This window comes from Sarcophilus harrisii, chromosome 4 (assembly GCF_902635505.1).
Source record: "Sarcophilus harrisii chromosome 4, mSarHar1.11, whole genome shotgun sequence".
Taxonomy (NCBI): domain Eukaryota; kingdom Metazoa; phylum Chordata; class Mammalia; order Dasyuromorphia; family Dasyuridae; genus Sarcophilus; species Sarcophilus harrisii.
Window position 1 is genome coordinate 232,464,659 of NC_045429.1, and position 12,125 is coordinate 232,476,783.

Genomic DNA, 12,125 nt, shown 5'->3' on the forward strand with positions numbered 1-12,125 from the left:
GAGATTATAGAAAATCATCTCTAGGATAATACACTATGACCAAGTAGGATTTATGCCAGGAATCCAGACCTGGTTCAATGTGAAGAAAACTATTAGCATAATTGACTATATCAATAACCAAACTAACAAAAACATATGATTATTTCAATAGATGCAGAAAAAGCATTTGATAAAACCCAATGGGTGTTGGGTTTTATTATTATTATTATTATTATTATTAAAAACACTAGCAAGTGGACTTTTCCTTAAAATGATCAGTAGTGTCTATTTAAAACCATCAGGAAACATCATGTGTAATAGGGACAAACTAGAACCATTCCCAATTAGATCAGGAGTGAAATAAGGTTGCCCACTATCACCATTATTATTCAATATTGTATTAGAAATGTTAGCTTTGGCAATAAGAGAAGAAAAAGAGATTAAATGAATTAGAATTGGTAATGAGAAAACCAAATTATAACTCTTTGCAGATGATATGATGATATTCTTAGAGAACCTTAGAGAATCAATGAAAAAACTACTAGACATAATTCACAACCTTAGCAAAGTTGCAGGATACAAAATAAATCCACATAAATCACCAATTTATATATATATAATACATATATATAATACAATATATAAAAATACAACACCAAAAAAGTCCAGCAACAAGAGATACAAGGAGAAATTCCATTCAAAATAACTGTCTCTGGTATAAATTATTTGGGAATCTATTTGCTATCATATTCCACACAAATAAAGTCAGGTGTAATCAGTTGAAAAAATATCAAGTGCTCATATGTAGGCCAAGCAAATATAATAAAAATGACAATGCTACTTAAATTAACCTACTTATTTAGTGCCATATTAATCAAATTCCTAAGAAATTATTTTACAGATCTAGAAAAAATAATAACAAAATTCATCTGGAAGAACAAAAGATCAAAAATTTCAAGGGAATTAATGAAAAAAAAAAAAGCACCAATGAAGGTGCCCCAGCTGTGTTAGACCTAAAACTATATTATAAAGCAGTGGTCGTCAAAACCATTTGGTACTGGCTAAGAAATAGAGTAATCAATCAGTAGAATACGTTAGATTAACAGGACAAAAATAGTCAATAACTATAGCAATCTAGTGTTTGACAAATCCAAAGACTTCAGCTTCTGGAATAAGAACTCATTATTCAACAAAAACTACTGGGAAATTTGGAAACTAGTTTGGCAAAAACTGGACATTGATCCACATCTAACATAATATACCAAGATAAAAGTTGAAATGGCTTCATAATTTAGACATAAAGGGTGATATTATAAGCAAAATAGGAGAACATAAGATAACTTATCACTAAGATGTGTAGAGAAAGAAGGAATTTTTGACCAAAAAGAACTGGAATTCATTATTGAACACCAAATTGATAATTTTTATTATATTACATTAAAAAGTTTCTGTACAAACAAAATTAATGCAAACAAGATTAAAAGGGAAGCAATAAATTGGGAAAACATTTTTATATTTAACAGTTCTGATAAAGGTCTCATTTCTATATAGAGAATTGACTCAAATTTACAAGAATTCAAGTTATTCTTCAACTGATAAATGATCAAAGGATATGAACAGACAATTTTCAAATGAAAAAATTGAAACCATTTCTAGTCATATGAAAAGGTACTCTATATCACTGTTGAACAGAGAGAATCAAATTAAGACAATTCTGAGATACCACTACACACCTCTTGATTGGCTAAGATGACAGGAAAAGATAATGACAAATGCTGGAGGGGAAATGAGAAAACCAGAACATTAAAACATTGATGGTAGAATTGTGAACAGATCCAGCCATTCTGGAGAGCAATTTGGAACTATGCTCAAAACTATCAAACTGTTCATACCCTTTGATCCAGCAGTGTTTCTATTGGGCTTATATCCCAAAGAGATCTTAAAGGAAGGAAAGGATGTTGAATGCACAAAAATATTTGTGGTGGCCATATTTGTAATGGCAAGAAACTGGTACCTGAATAGATGCCCATCATTTGGAGAATGGATGGATAAAGTATGGTATATGAATGTTATGAAATATTATTGTTCTATAAGAAACGATCAGGAGAATGATTTTAGAGAGGCTTGGAGAGACTTACATGAACTAATGCTAAGTGAAATGAGCAGAACCAGGAGATCATTGTACATGACAAAATCAATATTATATATTGATCAGTTCTGATGAATGTGACTCTTTCCAACAATTAGATGATTGATGCCTGTTCCAATGATCTCATGATGAAAAGAACCATCTACACCCAGAGAGAGGATTGTAGGAAATGAGTGTAGATCATAATGTAGCATTTTTTACTCTTTTTGTTGTTTGATTGCATTTTGTTTTCTTACTTATTTTCTTTCCTTTTTCATCCAATTTTTCTTGTGCAGCAAGATAATTGTATAAATATATAAGCATATATTGGATTTAAAATATATTTAACATGTATAACATATATTTGATTACTTGCCATCTAGGGGAGGGTGTGGGGGGAAGGAGGGGAAAATTTGGAACACAATGTTTTGCAAAGGTCAATGTTGAAAAATTATCTATGCATATGTTTTGAAAATAAAAATCTTTATGGGAAAAAATGGAAAAAGTACCCCATGAGTGAAGAAGCATTGGGGCAGGGACACTGTTGGCTGTGGGCATTTGCAGCAGAGTGAAGCTCTTGGTTTGGGGTTCCTGATCAGAATGGAGAGCAAAAGGGAAGTTTAAGGCACCATTCCTCCACCCCCACAGTTTGAGGTGCTTCCTCTAATATCTTTTATTTAAAAATGAACTGGCAAAGAAGAACCCCACCATTGAAACATATTGAAACAGGGAAGACTGGTATTCATCTTCAGAGGAGATTAATTTACTTTTAAAAAAAAAAAAGTCTACTCCAAATAGTAACGTGAAATACCTCCCTACATAGGGAGAATTTATAGAATTCAAAAAGCCATTCAAAAGCCAAATGAAAAAAAATTCAAACTATTCAAGAAAAATAAGAAGTGTATGAAAAAAAGTTAACCAACAAGAAACAAGGAAAAAAATTAAAATATGCTGGAGCTACAATTAGAATTGTACAAGATTTATCAGCTACTATAATAAAAGACTAAAAGTCCTGGAATAATATCTACTGACAATCAAAAGAACTAGGCCTGCAGCCAAAAATATCCTATCCAGCAAAAATATCTATAATCCTGAATAAGAAAAAATGGACATTCAATGAACTCGCAGATTTTTCAGGACTTTCTGTCAACCAAATCTGAACTTAACATAAAATTTAACATATAAGAGCCAATATGAATAATCAGTTTTGAAAAACTTTTGTAAACATTTGTAAAAATCCAAAATATCTTCTTGGAATTTAATTTCATTGGAATTTAAATTATAATTAATTGCATTAAAATAATTGTAGTAGACAAAACAAGGTATCTTTTCCTTAGTAAAACGTTGATGGAATTGTTAGAATTCCGTGCAAATACTTTTTGTTTCCCATGATCTTTACTTAGAATTGGGTTTATCAAGATAAGATCCTTTTCACAGAATGACCTCCATAATAGTAACAAGGAGAATCCTGACTCCATCATATCACCTTGCATCTCTCTTTCCTTGATTATAACATCTAGCTCCATTCAAATGATCTTTCCCAAAGCATATTTACCTAGTTCCCTCGAGCTAATATTTCTTTCCCCCAGAATGTAGTTATTTAATTTGTGCTATTTTACAAATAGATAATTTGCATTTTATTATTATTATTATTATTATTATTATATATTGCCAGTGACTGAAATAAATGTTTGCAGATTGATTCCTGTGACTTAGGATAAATGAATTCTTCCCTTTGACCTTTTGTTTATTTCCTTTCTATATAACATACTTTCCAGGATGATCTTGAGGCTCAATGGAAGTATTATATGTAAAATATTTTGAAAACTTAAAAATTCTTTTTAAATGCCAGTTATTATCACATCATATTTATTTACTCATTTTAAAGGAAATTAGTAAGGGCTTATGTGATTGAATTGATATGAAAGTGAGGTTTGTATATGGCAGAATAAGACTTAGTTGTATCACCTGTGGAATAGAACACCAGAGAAAGAATAAGAAAGTTATTAATTAACTAAGATGATTACAGAAGTAAAAAAATATACCAGGGAGAAAATAGATTTCTGAGAGACATTGATAGATTCAGTATCTGCCTCTGGCAATGTTAGTCAAAAATAAGAATTGCAAAATTATTACTATGCAAATCTGAAGCAAGTGTAAGTTCTGTGTTCCACACAGATTATTTCATTAATGGGAAATAATATGATGCCATTACAACTTTTCACTGTGATCTCAAGTTTTTATTAAATCTTTAATTAGTAATTGAATAGAGAGAAGAAAATATGTCATATTCTGTACCAATTTTGGTAAATGGTTTCAGAGAACCCTGGACATTGGGATGCTTTTGTAAAATTTTAGTTGATTATATAATTAAGTCAATAGAAAAAAAATGTGTGACACATATTTGTGTGTATGCATATTTGTATACCTTATTTTAAGGAATATAGAATTTTTTATTTAAGAAATGATAAATGGAATTCTTTTATTTCCTTATTTTAATTTAATATTTTATTTTGTTGCCCATGTAAAAACAATTTTAGCATTTTTTCATGGAATTTCTTTTATAAGTAGAATAGTAGAATATATATTTCTTGAGGACTATTTTTGATTTTGTCTTTTTTTTTTTCTTTTTTTCTTTGAAAAAACAAGGTAAGAAAAAAAGGAATACAGGAAAGGAATATAAAACAAAATAAAACAAATCAAAAGAGAGTATTGTCTGTTTTTAATTTGTACTGTCTTCTGATATTCTACAACAGAATCCATCACATTTTCTTCACAAGATTCTATTGACTTGTGTCTATCTGTTGTAGTATCCATGGAGGTGATATCCCCTCACTGATAAGATCAGAACTCTAATGATATGTTGGCCTATTAGAACTATTTCTCCTTAAATAGTGTATTCCTTTCTATTTCCACAATCACAATACTATTCTAGGCCCCTTATTTTATCAAAACAATAATCCTGTGATGTAGGTGCTATTATCATCTCTATTTTGCAAGTGAAGAAACTGAATCCTATTGATTTAGTTTTATTATATGAAAGACAAGAGTACAGTAAAAAATATTAGATATGAAGTCAGAAAATATGGGTTTGAAGTTGCTGACTTATATTAGCTGTTTCACCTGGGCCATGTCTATTTTTCTGCCTCAGTTTTCATTTCCTTATTTATGGAATGAATATAATACCACCTATTTGCATTGTTCTTCTTCTCTCTCTGTCGCCCAATTTATTACATAATGAGACTTCTACTTTATACATGGAGGGAGAAAGTGTGCAAGAAAAAATGTCAAGATGTAGCAAGGTAAATATGCTGTGGGCAAGGTCATTGAACTTGAATAGAGACAGGTGTCATGGTCAAGGAGAGAGGTAGAGGTCATATGCAGGAGGAAAGGTTTACCTTGTTATTTCTATTAAGGTTACTTCTTCTGCAAGATGCATGACAGAGAGAAACACATATTCTTGTCAATAGCAGGCTACTGAATGGAAAAGTACTGGCTTTAGAGATTTTAGTTTACTTCAGACCCTGAGTCCATTCTCTGTCCTAAGAAGAAAAACCTAAAATCCAAATAGTGTTTTTCTGTGTATGCATCTGATAATAGGCCTAATTAGATGTATAAGGTAAACATCAGTTGCAAACTACTTTTTTTATTATCTACACATATTCCTTTCCATTTTCACATATGGTTGTTTGGGAGAATCAAAGTGAATACTGCCTTTCTGAAAACACTTTGAGTTCAAAGCAGACTAGGTATTATTTGGAAAGCTGCCTGAGTCTGAGAGTAACTATAGATTTGAAGTCATACATTTATTTTTTTTTTAATTCCTGTATTTATTGCCATTCTAAGAATAAAATACAATATCCAGTATCCAAACATAGCATAGCTTTTATGTTGTTCATCACTGATATAAAACCAATTTGTAAACATTAAAATGATGAAGAAATACAAGTGATTATTATTGTTGTTGTTCCAAATATGCACTGAATATTGGACTCTGTAGACTATTTGGACCTTAATGTGTAAACTAGAACCTACCTTTTTATCTATAATGTGTCACAGGTGTTGGACACTGAAGAAAAATTTTAATTTTTTTTAAAAAGCTTGCATTTTCTGCACCATTGCTATATCCAAACAGGTATTCAAGAAGGCATATGAATCATTTCACAGATAAAACAAATTAGTTAAAATATGATAAGATACTCATTTTTCTTAATAGTTACTCATAGGAATACCTAACAGTGCAAAAAGAGGAGCCCCTTGAATATTTTTTCACCTGTAAGAAAAAGAATCTGCCTAATTTTAAAAAAAATTCATGTTTCCTATATGCTATTGTCATTCTTTGCTTATTTTTTGTCTTTTCCCTATTTAAAACATGAAAATACATGTGATTGGGAGAATACTGGCACCATGCAAAGCTTAACTCATGCCGAATGGTGTTGCAGGGCCCATTTTGACCTATATAACTTAACAAATTGAAAACATTGCTTTTACACCTAGGACAATTATTTGTCTGCCTACTATCTGTTTCTTCCTTAAGGGACACCTGAGTGATTCAGTATACTTTTAAGCTAAGCCAGGTACTTCCATTAGGAAACTTAGCTAGGGAGAAGTCTGGTTTCTACCCTCCCCCTTATCATTAACTATCTATGTTAACTTCCTCATTCACAGATTGAGAAGGCTGAGTCAGGATAAACCAAATTTTCCCTAAGAACATTGTCAAAGTGAAAAAAATGTGATTCTAAATTTTCCCTAAATATTTACATGTCATAATTCTCCTATGTTACCTCTTAAATAATATGGTTTTCATTTTGGACCAAGGTTGGTAGAGGATAAGGTGTTAGAGAATAGTACTTCTTGTCAGCTATGCTTTATCAGTCCCTTCCTAACACCATTATTTTATATTGCTTTTAGTTATTCATTTTCATGTCATGATCCTCAGGAAAGGTGGATTGGAATATAGTTGTGATTGCTTATCAGACTGGAAGATTTGTGGTTAAATTCCAATTTAATTTCCATTTCAACTAGGAAAAAACATCCATAAAGGATTTTTAATTAAGAAGCATAATTTGTAACTGGAAGGTGGCTCAATTTGAGTTTTCCCATTAGCATTCCAGATTTTAGTTCCTTGGAGATTCTTAAACATTTTGGTTTATGGGGGTATATAAAACATATTGCCCTTGATGGCTCAGAGAGGAGAAAATTGTATTTCTATTTAGGGGCTGAAGGATTGAAAAATGATAGGACTTGCCTGGTCAGAATAGAGTTTTTCCTTCACCATTTTCCCACCCCCAATCACTCTCTCTTATATTCACCCCATTTTTGAAGTAGTGCCTGGGAATCACTTCACAATAGGTGGCAGGAAATAATTTACAGACATATGCTTCTTGAGTGCTGTGTGAAAAACAAAGCCCCCACACATTAATAAATGAAACCTCATAAAACATGGGAGATGAGATTGCAGTTTTAGTAGTGCAATAAAAAAATTCTTAGGTAAGTTTGGCTATAATCTGCTAACTCTTAGAAGAATGAAAGTTGATAATTAATATCCTGATGTTTTATAATGATTAAGAACCAGTCTATTCCTTCAGATAAGGCTTCTTTTGAGATTCCAGTGCTGATATGCCAATAGCCCAATAGCCAGATGTCAATGGAATGCCTTCCTGAGCTATACTATTAGATTCTGGCTTCAGACTAAAGATAAGAAATAATTCCCTAGGCACTACCCAGTAAGCCCTGTATCAATTAACATTACTACAAAGTAATAAGCACTAATGTGAACTGTTAGGAGCATTTTAGTGCAGATTACTATGAGAAAAATGATCACTTTAGATGCCTTCTATGCATGAATGTCATGATTTTCCTTGAGCCACTCTGATCAGGAGGCAATGGAGAAAGAACTGGACTTGGACTTAATATAGCTATATGGGTCCTACACTCACCATGGGCAAAATGCTTTAAATTCTTTGAGACTCCAGTTCATCATCTGTTAAAAGTGGAATAATACTGCTTGACCTAATTACGACATGGTATTATTGTAGAAAAAAAAAAGATTCCTATAAACATATTCAAATGAAAAGTCAACATTTATTAGGTGCTCAATATGTGCCAAATCTTGTACTAGTTGTTAACACAAAGAAAAAAAAAATAAGAAATGGTTACTGTTATATTGGGGAGAGATGTGTGTGTGTGTGTGTGTGTGTGTGTGCACTAATAAGTATAAGGATTAGATCTGTCATGTAACTAGTATATAGAACTGAAGATGAATAAACTCATTCTAACAATGAAAGTCAGCACCTTTTCAACAACTTAGATAATGGCCTCTCTCACAGACTGAATAATTGATTGCCCAAGATCATACAGCTTAGTTTGAAATTGGATTTGAATTCAGTTCTTCTTGATTCCAAGCTCAATATCTACAAAGTTGCCTCTATCTGTGTCAAATTCTGCTTACCCATCTCATGGGACTCTTATCTATGTGCTCCCAAAATTTCACCAAAGGGCCACCTAGGTATTTTGTGCTTTTTCCAGATATCTTTAAAATACTAGTGGATCATTTGAGCTGTCTGCATATTTTCCTTAGCCATTAACAAATGGCTAGTATGTTTTCTTTCTTCCTAGCATACATTTGGTAAAATTTCTCATTATTTCACACCCATTTTTAAATTGACTGTGATTTGTAGGCTCTGGCAAGAGTTGCTAGAGAGTAGACAGGCATTATGCCTCTCAATAAAAGGCAATCTTGTCAGGAAGTCCCAAACATTTCCTTTATTGACATTTTTTACTACAGTTCTTCAAAGTGTCTCATGAATTATAAGTTAAAGACTTCTCTATGATAGTAACTATCTTAGACAGCCATAGAGTAACATTGGTAGCATATTGGTAGAAAAACAGAGAACATTATGGAGATTATATACAACCTCTCTCCTATTTCCAACTGTCTATTAGACATCTCAAATATGATGTTCCATGGACATCTTAAACTTGGCATGTCTAAAAGTGAACTCATTATCCATTTTTTCAAAACTCATACTTCTTCCAAACTTCTCTATTCCTATCAAGGATCTTCCTAGTCATCAGCCTCTCATTCTGGATCCAAATACTAAAGTATTTGGTAGAACATCTGAAAAATGTTTAATGTCCTATATATGACAGTCTATGTGCAGGCTGTCATCACAGTAAAAACCAGTAGAAAAAAAGGAAAATATGTCAAAGAATCTTTCTAAAGATGACCATCCAGCATACCCATAGCAAAAGAATCTTGAGAAAGTTATTGAAGACCTGTGGAGAAGCTTTAGAAAATTATATCATTATCTAGTTGCTAAATGAAATAGAAAAATTTGAATGCATATCACCCAATTAAAATAAGTAAAAGAAAAAAAGATGAAAAATGATGATGTAAATCTTAAAATTCAAATTTATTAGAATTTCTAGATTTCCTTAACAAGTAATTGAAAGCAAAAATCAAAAGTTTAAGACAATATAGGTATCAAAGTAGTTCAAAAAGAAAAGCAAATAATTCAAGATCAATCATAAACTTTAACAAAGAGTTTGAAAAAGCACAAGATAAAATCCTTAAAGAAGAAAAAACTTGAAGATTTCTATACAATGAAAACACAACTTAAAAACAATTGAGAAACAGAAAGATTGGGCACAACATCACTATAATCAGTACAAAAAGAGAGACACCAAAGGAGGTGACTGAAATTCAGATTTTTTGCAAAATTCAAAAGTGTCAATCTGGTTATTCCATACTGATTTACCAAACACTTCAAATGGATCATGAATTGCTAGAAAGCATTTTACCAACATTCTCTCAGAAGCAAATTTGAACTACCTCTCTTAACAAAATGAATCATATACCCACCAACAAAAAATGAGAATACCTCTATTAATATAAGCCAATTCAACATTACATAATATCAATTGGAATGAGGAGAGATTTGAAAAAGAGAGATCAAGTAGGAGGCTGTTGTAATAATCCAGACAAGATGATATGGGATTAAACTAAGGTTGTAGCTTCAGGTGGGAACAGAAACATTTGGATGTGAGTGACATTGTCAAGGTAAAAATTACAAAACTTGGCAACTATTTTTATGTATTTTTTATATTTATATTATATGTTATGTATATATACTTTTATTTATATATTACTTTACTTATAGATATAGATATATAGATGAGTGAGTGTGAAGAGTCCAGATAATGTCATGATTATTATTTTAAATGTCTCTTTTTACCAAAAAAAAAAAAAAATTAAAATATCTAAATTAAGGGTAAAAGAAAGGGATTTCAATTTTAAATATGTTGAATTTAAGATTATTCCAAGGAATTCAATTTGAAATGTTTAAATGATAATTGTTGAATTGGGCCTGATTTTTTAGGAGAAACTCACATAAGCAAATATATAAGAAGATTTTTAAAAGTTCATCTTGTATTCAATAATCTTGTAGAATTTGTCTACAGTTTCAACTTTTTAACATTTCAATTATGAACACTATGACCTGGAGAGCATGCTGATAGATTGAAAACTGAACTTGAATCAATAAGACTAAGAATCAAATCCTACTTTAGCCACTTACTAGTTCTGTGACCCCAGGTTTCCTGATGTAAAATGGTGATAATAATAGTATTTGCCTTCTAGAACTATTGTGAAACTCAAATAAGGTTTCATACATGTGTGTATAGTTTTGTTAAACAGAACATACAAATAAATATTTGATATTATTAATAAAAATTATATGAGAAGTGTTCATGATACTAATCCCCCTAGCACATTTTCTTACCACATTGTTACTATTAATATTTCTAATATTATCTTAAATAAAAGGGATAAAAGCAAAATAAATAAATTTCAATTATGTGATTATGTGTTTTGTTAAAAGTTAAGTAAATTTAAGTACAAAAAATGAAACTCTATTAACAATTACTGGAAAACAATATATTGACTGAAAAGCAAAAAAGTATCAAAAAATTCTAGCAATATAAAGAGCAACAAGTCATCTATCAATTAATTATAATTGATTTTTTAGATTTATTAATCATTACAGAGCCTTTGACTCAAATTCTCATGCTTCATTTAAATGCTGCAAATATATAAGATAGAGCCAACTATGATGAGAACAACAGGCCATTTGATATCCACATGGAAAACTATTCTCTACAATAGAAAGAATAATGGATAAGTGATGGACTAAGTGATGGACTTGGAGTAAGGAAGATCTGAGATGAAATCCTCCTTGAGACATTTGCTACCTATGAGATTCTGGGCAAATCATTTCACTTGCTCAACCTCTGTTTTCCCATCTTGAAGTGGGGTTAACAATAGCACTTATCTCATAGGGCTCTTGTCAAGATAAAATAATATATATAAAGCTTTTTTCCAATAGAAATGTCAATTATTTTTATTGTGTGATTCAAAACATACCACCAACACAATAATCAGAAAAATAATTTATATAAAATATGGAATTTTTCAGGAGACAGCTTAAATAGTTTTATGATTATGATTATGATTCTGCTTAGCTTTAAATCTATTGTGACTCCAGGAAAATCAATTATCATCTTTGGCTAGGTTTTCTTAGTTATGAAATGTAGATAAATATATTATATACCTCATAGGTTAATAGAATGGTATACATAATAACTTTGAAAACTTTAAAGTGATACATAAATAAAAAGTAAGAGGAAGAGAAGGAGGAGGTAGAAGAAGGAGGGTGTAGTAAATAATAAATTTGTTTGATTAATTGATGTAAGTCGATAATCATGTAAGGGTCATAATAATAGAGAGTCAAGAGCGACATCATTAGAATGACTCTACCTTTTCAGATTCTTAAATTCTCTAGAACTCTTCGAAGTCTCAATTGCCTTTTGGGGATCCAACCTGTAAGGATCAATACAGTTTCAGAGAATAATTCCAAAACATGTGCTGCGACTGTTTGTATGTATGTAGTCTCATCCAATGTAAGCTCCTTGATAACAGGTATTATTTATGCTTTCACTTTGTATTGAAAATTACCAT